Here is a 15,071-nt window from a genome sequence, read left to right on the forward strand (position 1 = left end):
CCTCTCGCTTTACCCAAATTTTAGTAAAAAAATCCTAAAAACTTATTTTTAATTAATTTTTAATTATTCCCCTGAGTTTTCCTAAAAAATTAGTTCAAAAAAGGCTTTAATTAATTTTATATTAATTAAAAATCCTTGGAAATGAGCAACAGGAATGAATCCAACTGCGGGCATTGCCTGAAAAATTCAAAATTCTGTTTGTCCTTATTGCATCCATTTGCTGGGAAAATCAATTAAGCCAGAATTAATTAAATTCACAGATTTGAATGGGCTCTTACAGCGCTGGAAATGCATAAATTCAATTTAATTTTGCTCCTTATGGCTCAGGGGCGTAATTTTAATTTTAATTCTAATTTCCATCTTCATTTTAATTCCCATTTTAATTCCAATTTTATTATTTTAAAACCAAGCTAAGGCCGCATTTGGGCAGGAATTCCCAAAGTTTTCCCAGATTTTGGAGCCGGGAATTTCTCCCTCTCCGACCCTCGGGTTTCACCCGAGAGAGGATTTTATGGTGAAAATTATGGTGAAAAAATGAAAGAAAAAAGAAATTAAAAATGAATTAACCCGACATCACCCCGAGGGTTTTTACACCGATGAGGACAAAATATTCCAGGGGAAAATCCAAATTCTGAAAAAGTCACAAAAATAAAACCGCCTAAATTCAAAGTATCAAAATTAAATTTAAAACGATCATAATAAAAATTATCAAAATTTAAATTATCAGAATTTAAATTATCAAAATTAAAATTATCCAAAACCCACAAACCCGCGCAGCGTCACTCACCCGGCCGTGCCTTTCCTCACCGATTTTCCTTTCTTTAAAAAATCCAAACATTCCCCAAACATCTCCTTAAAAATCCGTGGAAATGCAGAAATAATCCACTAAAATTGGATTTTCTGGGAAATGCGGGAATAGTCCATCAAAAATCCGGTAAAATGCCCAATTCCCATTTAAAAATCCAATTAAAATTCCCATTTAAAATCCTGGGAAATGCCGAATTCCCATTAAAAAATCCAATTAAAATTCCCATTAAAAATCCGATTAAAAATGCCGGGAAATGCTGAATTCCCATCAAAAATCCCATTTAAAAAACTCATTTTAAAATCCCGGGAAATGCTGAATTCCCATTAAAAATACAATTTAAAATCCCATTAAAAATGCCTGGAAATGCCGAATTCCCATTTAAAAATCCCGGGAAATGGCGAAATCCCATCAAAAATCTCATTAAAAGTCCCGAGTAATGCCGAATTCCCATTAAAAGTCCGATTTAAAAAAATCCCATTTAAAAATCCCGGGAAATGCTGAATTGCCATTAAAAAATCCGATTAAAAGTCCAGGGAAATGCGAAATTCCCATTAAAAATCCGATTAAAAATCCCGCATTCCGAGGCCCCTCTCCTCCCATCCCATCTCCTTGAACTCCTCCATAATTTCATTTTTCTGGCGTTTTCCGCCCGGCCGCTGTTCCCGGTGCCGTTTTTAGACCGAGGGAGCCTCGGATGAATTTTTAACCCGGGGGCCGCTGGGTCAGAGAGGGAAAAACGGGGGGAAAACGGGAAAAAACGGAGGAAAAAAGTGAAAAATGTGGGGGGAAAAGGGGAAAAAATGTGGGGATAAAGGGAAAAAAATGTGGAAAAAAAGGGAAAAAAGGGGAAATTGCGGCCGGGTCCGGCCCCGTCTGGAGCCGCCGCTGTTTTGACGCCTCCGCCGCCCCCGCCCCAATTCCGGCTCCTTTTGCTCCTTTTTCTTCCCCGCTGTGAAGATCCGGGAGCGGAGCCGCGACTTTTATTGGGTTGGTTCCGGCAGCTCCGTGATGGTCGGCAGCTGCAGTCCTGCCTCGTAAAATAAAATAAAATAAAATAAAATAAAATATAAAATAAATTAAAAATAAAATAAAATAGAATATTAAATAAAATAAAACTAAAATGGAAAAGAAAATAAAATAATTAAAAATAAATATACGTGATATATATTCAATATATGCGTAAATACGAAGTAAATATACGTCAATATATTCAAAATAAAAATAAAATAAAATACGTGAAATAAGATATATATTAAAATAAGATAGGATAAGATAAAATAAAAATTAAATTAAATTAAAATATAATAAAGGTAGATATTAAAATAACACAAAATTAAAATAAAATAGGTATTAAAAATGTAAATAGAATTAAAATAAGAGAAATAAAATAAATGTACATGTCAAAAATAAAATAAAATTTTAAATATACACAAAATAAAATAGAAAAAATAAAATTCTTTGGGCCGGGCAGGGGGGTCCAGACCCCGAGCTCGACCCTCCCCCCAAAATCCGGGCGGGAAAAGGGCGGGATTGGGGGAGGGGCGGGATTGGTGGAGGGGCGGATTTGGGGGCGGGGCGGGGATTGGGGGCGGGGCGGCATTGTGGGCGGGGCCTGGATTGGGGCGGGGCCTGGATTGGGGGCGGGGCGGGATTTGGGGTGGGGCCTGGATTGGGGGCGGTCCCTGCCCGGAATTCCCGGCTCCGACCAATCCGGGTTTAGCAAAGCTCGGCCCAACCCCCGGGCTCGGTTTTAACGGGAAATTCCCGCGTATGAGAGGATTTAATTTAATATAATCCCCCCACAGCCCCTCCCTGCTCCGTTTTAATTGAAATTTCCCATTTTTGAGAGGATTTAATTTAATATAAACCCCCCCAGCCCCTCCCTGCAGAGAGGCGCAAAATTCAATATATTCTGTATAAAATATCCCATGATGAACGCGAGTATGGGGTTAGGAACGCGGTATGTTAAATATGTTATACTAAATATTATATAATAAACGCGGCATGGGGATTAGGATCACAGTAATAAATAAATATAAATAATAAATATGTTAAATACAGCATATTAAACATTCCATATTAAATAACATAAATAAACGCCATATATGGATGAGGGGCACTACACGTTAAATAGATTATTTTGTTTAATTTTTAAAATTATATTTTAATTGTAATTTTAACTTTAACTGTAATTTTAATTTAATAATATTATTATTTGCACAGGGGCAAAGCCGGGATCCCCTTCCAGCATTTCCCAGCATTTTCCCAAACCCTTTTTCCACTCTTTCCCAAACTTTCCCATCCCTTTCCCAGGGCCCTTTTCCAGCCCCTTTTCCATCATTTCCCATCCCATTTCCATCATTTTTCCAGCCCCTTTTCCATCATTTCCCATCCCATTTCCATCCCTTCCCAAGCCTTTTCCCTCCCTTTTCCCAACCCTTTTTCCAGGCCCTTTTCCATCCCTTTTCCATTATTTCCCATCCCTTTTCCAGGCTCTTTCCCAGCCCATTCCAAGCCTTTTTCCAACCCTTTTTTCCAGCCTTTTCCCATCCCTTTCCCAGCCTCTTCCAGGCCCTTTTCCAGGGCCCCTTTTCCAGCCTTTTCCCATCAATTTTCCATTCCCTTTTCCATCCTTTCCCAACCCTTTCCCTTTCCCATCCCATTTCCATCCCTTTCCCTGCTTTTTCCATTCTTTGCCATCCCATTTCCACCCCTTTTCCCATTATTTTCCATCCCTTTCCCATTATTTTCCATCCTTTTTTCCATTATTTTCCATCCTTTTTCCCGTTCCCGCGGCTCCCAGGCCCTTCCCCTCTGCCCGAGCCTCTCCCTGTGAATTCCTCTCGCTTTTCCCCAATTCCTCCCGCCTTTCCCCAATTCCTCCCGCTTTTCCCGAATTTCCCCCGCTTTTCCCCAATTCCTCCCTCTTTCCCCCAATTCCTCCCTCTTCTCCCGAATTTCCCCGCTTTGCCCCAATTCCTCCCTCTTTTCCCGATTTCCCCCCCATTTTTGTCTCCCGTCTCCTCTCCCAGCCGCGTCCCTCGTTCCTTAATTAAATCCCTTAATGAAATTATTAATTAACGCCCAACTTTCCCTCCTCCCGGCTCTGCCCCGCGGGGATTTCCCGAGTCCGGCCCCGCTTGTCCGGTGATCCCGGGGCTGGAATGGCACCGAGGGGATAAACCGGGACAAACCGGGACAGACGGACAGACCGGGGCCGAGGAGATAAATCGGGACAAAGGGGGGGAAATCGGGAATAAACGGGACAGAGGGACAAACTGGAGCAGATGGACAAACCGGGACTGAGGGACAGAGCAGGACAGAGGGGATAAACCGGGACAAACCGGGACAAACCGGGACGGTCCCGCCGTGACCCCGTTCCCGACATTTGCTCCCTTCCCGTTCCCGGAGCCGGCGGGGAATTGGAGAGGGAAAATGGGGAGAAAACCAGGAAAATCCCGGGATTCAAATTTCAGGGAATTGGGGGGAAAGCACGGGAGGAAAACAGGAAAATCCCGGGATTCAAATTTCAGGGAATTGGGGGAAAAGCACGGGAGGAAACCGGGGAAATCCCGGGATTAAATTTTCAGGGAATTGGGTGCGCTCCCCCCGCAAAACCGCGCTCGTAAAAGTCACGGCACACCTCCCCGGGCCCGGAACCGCCCGGGAGGAACTTTTTAAGAGCCCGGGACAAAGTTCCACCCCATTCCCGGGGAAAAGTTTCACCCCACTCCAGGACAAAGCTCCGTCCCATTCCCGGGACAAAATTCTGCCCCATTCCCCAGCAAAGTTCCGTCCCATCCCAGGACAAAGTTCCACCCCAATCCCGGGATAAAATTTCATCCCACTCCTGGACACAATTCCACCCCTCTCCCAGGACAAAGCTCCGTCCCATTCCGGGACAAAGTTCCCTCCTATTCCCGGGACAAAGCTCGGTCCTGGTCCCACTCCCGGACAAAATTCCATCCTATTCCGGGACAAAATTCCACCCATTCCCGGGAAGAAGTTTCACCCCACTCCCAGGACAAAATTCCGTCCCACTCCAGGACAAATCTCCGTCCCACTCCCGGGACAAAATTCTACCCCATTCCCGAGCAAAGTTCCACTCCTCTCCCGGGACAAAGCCCTGTCCCACTCCAGGACAAAGCTCGGTCCCGGTCCCACTCCCGGGCCAAAGCTCGGTCCCGGTCCCACTCCCGGGCCAAAGCTCGGTCCCGGTCCCATTCCAGGAAAAAGCTCGGTCCCGGTCCCGTTCCAGGACAAATTTCCATCCCACCCTTCCCTCCCCATCCCTCTCTCCCGGGTTTAGTCCGAGTTTAACCCAAACCTGGCACCGAGCGCGGGTTCAGACCTGGCCCGGAGCCTCCGGAGCTGCGCTCGGGTTCCAGCGCGGATTTTGGGGATTTTGGGGTGTTTGGGGTTCCAGAGGATCCTGGCATGGTCGGGGCGCTCCTCCTTTGTCCCGAGCCGGTCCTGGATGTCCCGGGGATGGAAATCCCGTTCCAGGCCGGGCCTGGAGCTGCTCCCGGTGCTGCTCCCGCCGCCTTTCGCTCCCAAACGGGAATTTCGGGGAAAATCGGCCCGGGATGGGGAAATCCAGGGATGAGCGCACGGTTTGGAGCCTCCGCCCTCTCCGGGGATTTTTTTTTTTGCCTTTTTTTCTGTTTTTTCAGGGATTTTATGGCCCCTGGGGCTGCGCGGTGTCAGCTTTTCACACCCGGCCGAACCGCTCCTTGTCCGCAAAGCTCCGATCCCAAAGAGAGCAAAAAAACCCAAAAAAACCCAAAAAAACCCCAAAAACTGCAGCCCTGCGCTGCGCCCGGGTGCTGAATCCACCGTGGAGGAACCAAATAAAATAAAATATTAAAAATTAAATTAAAATTAAATTAAATTAAATTAAATTAAAATAAAATAAAATAAAATAAAATAAATAAAGTAAAGTAAATAAAGTAAAATAAAGTAAAATAAATAAAGTAAAGCAAAGTAAAGTAAAATAAAGTAAAGTAAAGTAAAGTAGGGTAAAGTAAAGTAAAGTAAATAGGGTAAAGTAAAGTAAAATAAATAAAGTAAAATAAAGTATAATAAAATAAAGTAAATAAAGTAAAATAAAATAAAGTAAAATAAAAAGTAAAAATAAAATACAAAAAAAAGTAAAAATAAAATAAAATGTAAAAATAAAATAAAGTAAAATGTAAAAAATAAAATAAAATAAAATAAAAAGTAAAATAAAATAAAATAAAAAGTAAAATAAAATAAAATAAAAAGTAAAATAAAATAAAATAAAATAAAATAAAATAAAAAGTAAAATAAAATAAAATAAAATAAAATAAAATAAAGCAGCCGCAGGGACGGCAGCTTTAGTTTCGGATCCCGGGGAACCTCCCGGGCCCTTTTAAGGTCCCCTCTCCCCTTTGGAGAGCTCTGCCCACCCCAGAGCTGCCCCCGCGTTTGATTCTCATTCACGCGCCGCGGTTTCTGTTTGTCCTTCCTGCCCCTGGCCCCGAGGAGGAGGAGGAGGAGGGGGAGGGGGAGGGATCGGCGCGGAGGAATCCCGGGACAGACGGACGGACAGACAGACAGCCAGACACAGACAGACAGACGGACAGACGGGCGGACAGGGGACAGACAGACGGGACAGACAGGCGGACGGACAGACACAGACAGACGGACGGACGGACGGACAGACGGACTCGGGGGTGTTTTCTTTTGGGACCGGAGACGTCTGACCTTGGGGGGCCGCGGGTCACGGTCTCGAGTGCGGGGTTTGGAACACGAGGGGCGCGGAAAAACACAAAAGGAATTGGGGGAGAAAAAACACAAAAGGAATTGGGGGAAAACACAAAAGGAATTGGGGGAAAACACAAAAGGAATTGGGGGAAAACCGAGGGGAATTGGGGGGGGAAAAAGGGGGAATTGGAGGAAAATCCCAGAGGGGAACTGGGGGGAAAAAACTGAGGGGAAAATTAGGGAAAAATGGGGGAAAAAATTGGGGAAAAAATACCGGGGGGAATTGGGGAAAAAACACAAAAGGAATTGGGGGAAAACACAAAAGGAATTGGGGGAAAACCGAGGGGAACTGGGGGGGAAAAGGGGGAATTGGGGGAAAACCAAAGGGGAATTGAGGGAAAAACACAAAGGGAATTGGGGGGAAAAAAACCAAGGGGAATTGGGGGGAAAAAACAGGGGGGAATTGGGGGGGAAAAACGAGGGGAATTGGGAAAAAAATCCGAGGGGAACTGGGGGAAAAACCCAGCAATTTTAGCCCAGAATGATGGGATGGATTCCTGACCCCCCCGGAGGGAGGGGCTGCAGCCGCCAGCCCGGGATTTATGGCCCCGGAGGCCCCGGGAATGGGAGCTGGAAAAGGGCTGGAAATGGGATGGGAAAGGGTGGAAAAAGATGGGAAAAAGACGTGGAAAAGGCCCAGGAGAAGGCTGGAAAAGGGGATGGAAAATGAGCTGGGAGAAGCTGGAAAATGCTGGGAAAATGATGGAAAAGGGCCTGGGAAAAATGATGGAATAGGTGTAAAAAGGATGGGAAAGGGACGTGGAAAAGGGATGGAAAAGGGCTGGGAATGGGATGGGAAAGGGTGGAAAATTATGGGAAAAGGACGTGGAAAAGGCCCAGGAGAAGGCTGGAAAAGGGAATGGAAAATGAGCTGGGAGAAACTGGAAAATGCTGGGAAAATGATGGAAAAGGGTCTGAAAAAATGATGGGAAAATGTGAAAAAAGGATGGAAAAGGGCTGGAAAAATGATGGAAAAGGGCTAAAAAAGGGATTTTAAAAGGCCCGGGAAAAGGCTGGAAAAGGGGCTGGAAAATGCCTGAAAAGGAGCCCTGGAAAAGGGATGGGAAAGTTTGGGAAAGGGCTGGAAAAAGGGGCTGGAAAAAGGCTGAAAAAAGGTTGGGAAAAGCTGGGAAATCTGGAAACGGTTCTGTTGGGTTTGGGGTTTTTGGGGTTTTTTATCCCTTTCTGAAGTTCTGATCCTCACTGGAACTCCCCAAAATCTGCAAATCCGCGCTCGGGCTGATTTCTCCTTATTATTCACCTTTTTTATCCATTAACAGCCACTTAAATTATGTGATAATATAATAAAATTTAAAAATTAAAATTAAAATTAAAATTAAAATTAAAATTAAAATTAAAATTAAAATTAAAATTAAAATTAAAATTAAAATTATTTTGGCATTTTTAGAACATTTCTGCGGGGAAAGGGGAATGAGGAGCGCAGGCAGGGGAGGGGTTGGAAATTCGGGATTTTAAAAGATTTTTAATAAAAACCTCACAAAGAGGGAATTGGAGGGGTTTTGCTGCGTAATTTCAGGCCTGGAAAAGGGTTGGGAAATGTGGGAAAAAGTCGGGAAATGATGGAAAAAGGTCGGGAAAGGACCCGAGCGACGCTAGAGGGAGCCCCGGGCTCGGTTAATTAACGAGCCGCAATTAACGGAGAGCTGAAATATCTCGGAGAAAATGGGAATTCCTTCCAATCCCTGGGGAAAAGGAGCAGGAAATTCAGATTTCAGGTGCTGGAAACTGAGCCGGGAACGTCCCGAGCTCTGGGAAGAATTTGGGTCAAAAAATTCCTGACCAGCAGGGGATTTGTTGGGGTTAAATTCAAATTTTATTTAAATAAATATTTATATTAATTAATATATTTGTTTTGTTTCTATAAATTATATTTCTTTAATTAAAGTTTTTAAAAGAAATAATTTCAGAGTTGGCGATTCCAGCTATAAAAGAAGGATTTGAGGGATTTTGGGATGCGAATTTCCTCATTCTCCAGGTGTGGGAATCCCAGCCCTGAAGGAAGGACTTTGGGGATTTTGGGGATTTTGGGGATTTTGGGATGCGAATTCCAGCCCCAAAGAAGGTTTTTTTGAGATACTGGGATGGGAATTTCTCCATTCTCCAGGTGTGGGAGTTCCGGCCCTAAAAGGAAGATTTGAGGGATTTTGGGATCTGCATCCTCCAGGTGCGGGAATTGCAGCCCCAAATGAAGAATTTTGGGATTTTGAGATGGCAATTTCCTCATCCAGCGGCGAGGATTCCAGCCCTAAAATTAATTTTTTTTTTTTTTTTTTGGGTTGTGAATTTCTGCATCCTCCAGGTGCGCCAATTCCAACCCAAAAAAAAAGGATTTGGGGGATTTTGGGATGTGAATTCCAGCCCCAAAGGTTATTTTGGATTTTGGGATGGGAATTCCAAGCCGAATAAGGAATTTTTGGGGTTTTGGGGTGCGAATTCCCCGTCCTTCAGGAGAGGGCAATCCCGGCCGAGCCCAGCCCGGTTTGCATCTCCTTCCGGCAAAAGCTCAAATTTCTGGGGAATTTTCATGGGAAAAGTCGCGAAATGGGAAAGGCAGATGGGGCAAAAATCCCGGGAGTTTGGGCTGGGGAAAACAGGGCGGATTTTACTGAAAAGGGGAAAAAACTGAATTAAAATTTAACAGATTTAAGAGTTAACAGCATTAAAAATAAACTGAAGTAAAAAGGAGTCAGAATTAGAAATAAACAGAACTTTAAAATAAGCTGATTTAAAAATTAACAGCAATCAAAAGAAACCGAATTTAAAATAAGATGAATTAAAGACAAACAGAACTAAAAAGTAACAGACTTAAAAATAAACAGAATTCAAAAAGAAGCCGGAATTCAAAATGAGCAGGATCACCAGGAAATGACCCCGGATCACCAACAGGAACAATAAATCCGATTTCGTTCTTTGCACCGGGAAACGACCCCGGACCTCATCCCGCAGTGGCAGAGCAGGGATAACAAATGGAATTTGGATTTTTGTCCCAGGGGAATGACAGAGAATGGTGGCCCCGCCATGGCAGAACTGCGACAACAAATTAAATTTGGATTTTTTTCCACAGGGAAACGCTCAGGGATCGTGTCGCGACGTGGCGGAATGGGAACAATAAATTTAATTTGGATTTTTCCAGAGGGAAATGGCAGAGACCGCGTCCCTCGGTGCCGGATCGGGGACGATGGATGGAATTTGGATTTTCCCCTCCCGGGTTCGGCTCCGCCCGGCCGGGGCAGCACCGCGGAGAGCGACGGGCATGGATGGGGGACGCCGCAGAGCTTTGGGGCGTTCCAGGCTGTTTTGGGTCTTTTCCAGCCCCTTTCCCATCCATTTTCCAGCCCTTCCCAGCTTTTCCCATCCTTTCCCACCCCATTCCCTTTTCCATCCCTTTTCCGTCGCCTTCCAAGCCCTTTTCCAACCTTTTCCCAGTAATTTTCCATCCCTTTTCCCATTCCCATCCCTTTCCCAGCCTTTCCCATCCCATTCTCATCTCATCTCATTGATCCCATTCCCACTCCCATTCCCTTTTCCAGGCCTTTTCCAGGATTTTCCATCCCATTCCCATTCCCATTCCCATTCCCATTCCCATTCCCATTCCCATTCCTTTTTCCATCCCTTTCCCATCTTTCCTTTTCCAGCATTTCCCATCCCTTTCCCTTTCCCGCCCCATTCCCATCCTTCCAGGATTTCCCCATCCTTTTCCATCCATTTCCCATCCCATTCCCATCCCTTTCTATCCCATTCCCATCATTTTCCAACCTTCTCCATCCCTTTCCCATCCCTTTCCCTTTCCCGTCCCATTCCCATCCTTTTCCAGGATTATCCATTCCTTTCCCATCCATTTCCCATCCCATTCCCATCCCATTCCCATTTCCATTCCCATTCCCATTCCTCATTTCCATTCCCATTCCCATTCCCATTTCCCATTCCCATTCCAATCCCTTTCTATCCCATTCCCATCCCATTCCCATCATTTTCCAACTTTTCCATCCCATTCCCTTTCCCATTCCCATTCCCATTCCCATTCCCATTCCCATTCCCATTCCCATTCCCATCATTTTCCAACCTTCTCCATCCCTTTCCCATTTCCCTTTCCATTCCCATTTCCATTCCCATTCCCATCATTTTCCAACCTTTTCCATCATTTTCCCATCCCATTCCCATCCCATTCCCATTCCCATTCCCATTCCCATTCCCATTTCCATTTCCATTTCCATTTCCATTCCCATCATTTTCCAACCTTCTCCATCCCATTCCCATTCCCATTCCCCATTCCCTTTCCCATTCCCTTTCCCATTCCCATTCCCATTCCCATTCCCATTCCCATTCCCCATTCCCTTTCCCATCCCCATTCCCATTCCCATTCCCATCCCCATTCCCATTCCCATCCCCATTCCCATTCCCATTCCCATTCCCATTCCCATTCCCATTCCCCATTCCCTTTCCCATTCCCATTCCCATTCCCATTCCCATTCCCATTCCCCATTCCCTTTCCCATCCCCATTCCCATTCCCATTCCCATCCCCATCCCCATTCCCATTCCCATCCCCATTCCCATTCCCCATTCCCATTCCCATTCCCATTCCCATTCATTTTCCGGCGTTTTCCATCCCTTCCCTTTCCCGCTCTGTTCGGATCCCTCCCACCAAACGGAGCTCAGGCAGAATCCGCCACGCCCCAAAGAATCCGCAGAATCAGATTTTCCCAGAATCAGATTTTCCCAGAATCAATCAGTCAGATTTTCCCAGAATCAATCAGATTTTCCCAGAATCAATCAGATTTTCCCGACGTTCCCAGGGAGCCCGGGGGATTTGGGAATTTTAACTGGAAGCCCCTGCCCGGCCGGGAACAGCAGTGACGGGAAATCCAGCCCTGGTGAAATCCAGCCATTAAAATATCCTTAAAAATCACAAATCCGCCAAAAAAAAATGGGGGTTTGGCACCAAGGTGTGCTGAAAATATCTTTAAAATATATAAATCTGTCAAAAATTGGGGGTTTTTGGCACCGAGGCGTGTTAAAAATGTCTTTAAAATTCACAAATCGGCCCAAAATTGTATTTTTTTTTTTTTTTTTTTTGAAGTTGAGTTCCCAGCATCCAAGAGTTCCCCGGAGGAAAATCGGGAGGGATGGGAAAGAAATTCGGTTTAACGGGACAGAAATTCGGTTTAATGGGAGCCGGGGGGACACAGGTGGGGAAATGATCCCGGGCACGGAGGGAGGAGCCAAAATCGGAATTTTTACCGTGGGTTTGGGGTGGTTTTACCCAAATTCGGGAGTGGGGTATGTCCGGGGTTAATGGGATTGTGCAGGGGTGAAAATAAAAATTCCTGGGGGAAATTGGGGGAAATTGGGAAGGAAAAGGGAAAGGAAAAGGGAAAGGAAGGGAAAAGGGAAGGGAAGATCCCTCAGGCCATTCCCAATCCACTCCGAGCTGTTCCCGCTGGATAAAGAGAATAAACCTGGAATAAAATTTAAAAATAAATCCCAATTAAACCTCGAATAAATTCTGAATAAACCCCAAATAAATCCAGAACAAACCCCAAGTAAATTCTGCATAAATTCTGAATAAATCTCGAATAAATTCTTAAATAAACCCCGGGTAAATCCTTAATAAATCCTGAATGCATTCTGAATAAGTACTGAAAAAATCTCGCATAAATTCCAAATAAACCCCGGATAAACCCTGAATAAATCCCGAATAAATCCTGAATAAATCCCAAATAAACCCCCAATAACTCCTGAACAAATCCAGAATAAATCCCAAATAAATCTCAGTTCCTGCTCCTTCCCCCCCTCGCGGTTCTGTCCCAGCTCAGCCCCCGGGGACCATTCCTGGAGCAGCTCCAGATCCTGATTTTATTTTTTTTATTAATAAATTTAATCTTAATATTATGCATTTATTTTACTTTTTATTATGCATTTATTATATTTTATTATTATGCTTTATTTTATTATTTTATTTTATGTAATTTAATGAATATATTTTATATTACCCTTACACTTTATTTTATTCTTATTATTTATATGGATTTTATTCAATGTCATCTTAGTATTCTATTTTATTTTATTCTTATTGTTTCTTTTATTCTCCTTATTTTATTTCTTTATTTTATATTATTTTGAGCAGGAAATGCCTTTGAGCTTTCCCAGCCCTGAGCGATTTTCCGGAGCATTTTGGGGGAATTTTTATGGAAAAGGAGGAGCTGCTCACACTCGGCACAAAAATCCCAAATTTTTGAGCCTCTTTTGGGGGGGATTTTTAATTTTTAGAACCAAAATCCGTCACGGAGTGAGCTGGGAAAAAAAAAAAATTCCATTTTTTATTTCAGTGGCTGGAGCCATCCCCGAGTCCGTGCGTAGAGATTTCCTTAAAAAAAATGAATTAAAATTAAAATAGAAATAAGAAGCAAGGGGATGTGTGTCCTAAAATAAATAATAAAGTAAATAATTAAATAAACACTCAAAGAAATAATAATTTAAAATATACCTTTAGAGAAAAAGAAAACAACCAAAAATCATTAAATAAATACTAAAATAAAAATGTATTTTTAGAAGAAAGAAACCCCAACAAATCATTAAATAAACATTAAAAGAAATAATTTCAAACGCATCTCTAGAAGAAAGAAACCACCAACAAATAATTAAATAAATATAAAAATAAATAATTATTTAAAATATATCTTTAGAAGAAAAATCCCCAACAGCCACCGAAACGTTTCTGCTGAGGCAACCATTTTGGGGAAATTTGGGGTTTTTAAAGGTCTTTTTTTCCCATAAAAATAAAACCATTTTTAATTGGGGGGGATTCCCGTGGGATTCAGGATCCTTGGGCAAAAACCTTTGTGAAAAATTGGATTTTTCTCCTCATTTCTTTTTCCCTCCTGCTCGGAGCAATCACCTTTCTGTGTTTTATTTTCACAGTGAGGAATGCGGCAAAATCGAAATATTCCACCTCGCCTTTCTGGCTGCTGATTAATCAATCATCCTTCAAATTAAAAATTAGGTTTAAAAATGAGTTTATTCACCAAAATAAAGCCTGAAAAGCGCATGAGATGAATTAAAAACCGCCTCTTTTTTAAAAAAAAACCTCATTTTTTATTATTTTTTTCTGGTTTTTTTTTTCCCTCTGTCTCTGCGGCAGAGCCCGAGCGCTGCGGAATTGAAATTCGGAATTAAAATTCAGTGCACGGAGCCCTGCGGCGGAAATCCCTGCTCGGAAAATCGGAATATTCCTGCCCCGGAAAATCGGAATATTCCTCCCCTGGAAAATCGGAATATTCCTCCCCCGGATGGGATTTCTGAGCAGCAGCAGGGAGGGATAAAAACCGAGGAAAAAGCGAATTTTGGGGGTGTTTTCATCCCTCAGCGTGACCCCATGGGGGCTGTGAAAAATGAATTTATTATTGGGGTTTGGGGGGTTTAAAAATCTGTATTTCTGTGGAAAAGCTGATTCAATAATGCAGCAGAAAGAGAGGAAAAAAATTATTTCAGTGTGGAAAAAAAAAAAATCTTTGTGCAGAGCTTGGGGCTGAGACAGCAAAATAAAAATGTGAAAGGGTGGAGAGGATGAAATTTAATTCATAATTTATCGGATGGTGTCATTATTGTTAAAACTTAATTAAATTTAAACCATAATTTAGCTCCAACGAGGAGTAGTCCTGGTTTGTTTTCAGGTCTGAAATGACGAGGTGAGGTTAAAAAATGGGGAAAAAACAGAAATAATTCCAATTTTGAATGGACGGAAAGGACGAGGGGGGGAGATCCTGTTTTTTAGGTGTGAAATGAAATATTTGGGTTTATTTTTGGGGCTGGGATTGGGAAAAAACGGGGTAAAAATGAATTTTTGGTGATTTTTTTCCTGATTTTTTTCCCCCGATTTTTTTAACGGGCAGCTCGCACGTTAAAAATTCGGGGAAAAAAAATCAGAAATAATCAAAATTTTGAACGGACACAGAGGACGGGAGGGGAAAATCATTAGGGTAGGGGTGAAATGAAATATTGGGGTTTGTTTTAAGGGTTCGGATTGGGGGAAAAAAAGGGAGTGAGGGGGGAAAAAATGGGGAAAAAAAGGAGGTGAGGGGGAAAAAAAGGAACTTTTACAGGGGAGGCAGAGCAGGCTGAGGTCGCCGTTAATGGCAGCCCTGGAATGTTTGCGGCGGCCTCAAGTTCAATGACAAAATCCTTTGAAGGGGAAAGGGAAAGAGGGGGAAAAAAACTGAAATAAAAATTAAAAAAAAAAAAATAAAATCCCAGCCCAGGCAGGGTTTGGGGGGACGGGAATGAAAAAAAAAACTAAAAAAACCCGAAAAAACCTGAAATTAAAATAAAAATACCTCAGCCCAGGCAGAGTTTGGGGGGTGGGAATGAACTTGGACGAGAGAAAGGAGGGAGAGGAAAAGGGGGAGGAAAACCCCAGAGGATTTGGGGAGATCAGAGATTTGGGGGATTTGGGGGATT

The sequence above is a fragment of the Melospiza georgiana genome, chromosome 28 (assembly GCF_028018845.1).
Source record: "Melospiza georgiana isolate bMelGeo1 chromosome 28, bMelGeo1.pri, whole genome shotgun sequence".
Lineage (NCBI taxonomy): Eukaryota > Metazoa > Chordata > Aves > Passeriformes > Passerellidae > Melospiza > Melospiza georgiana.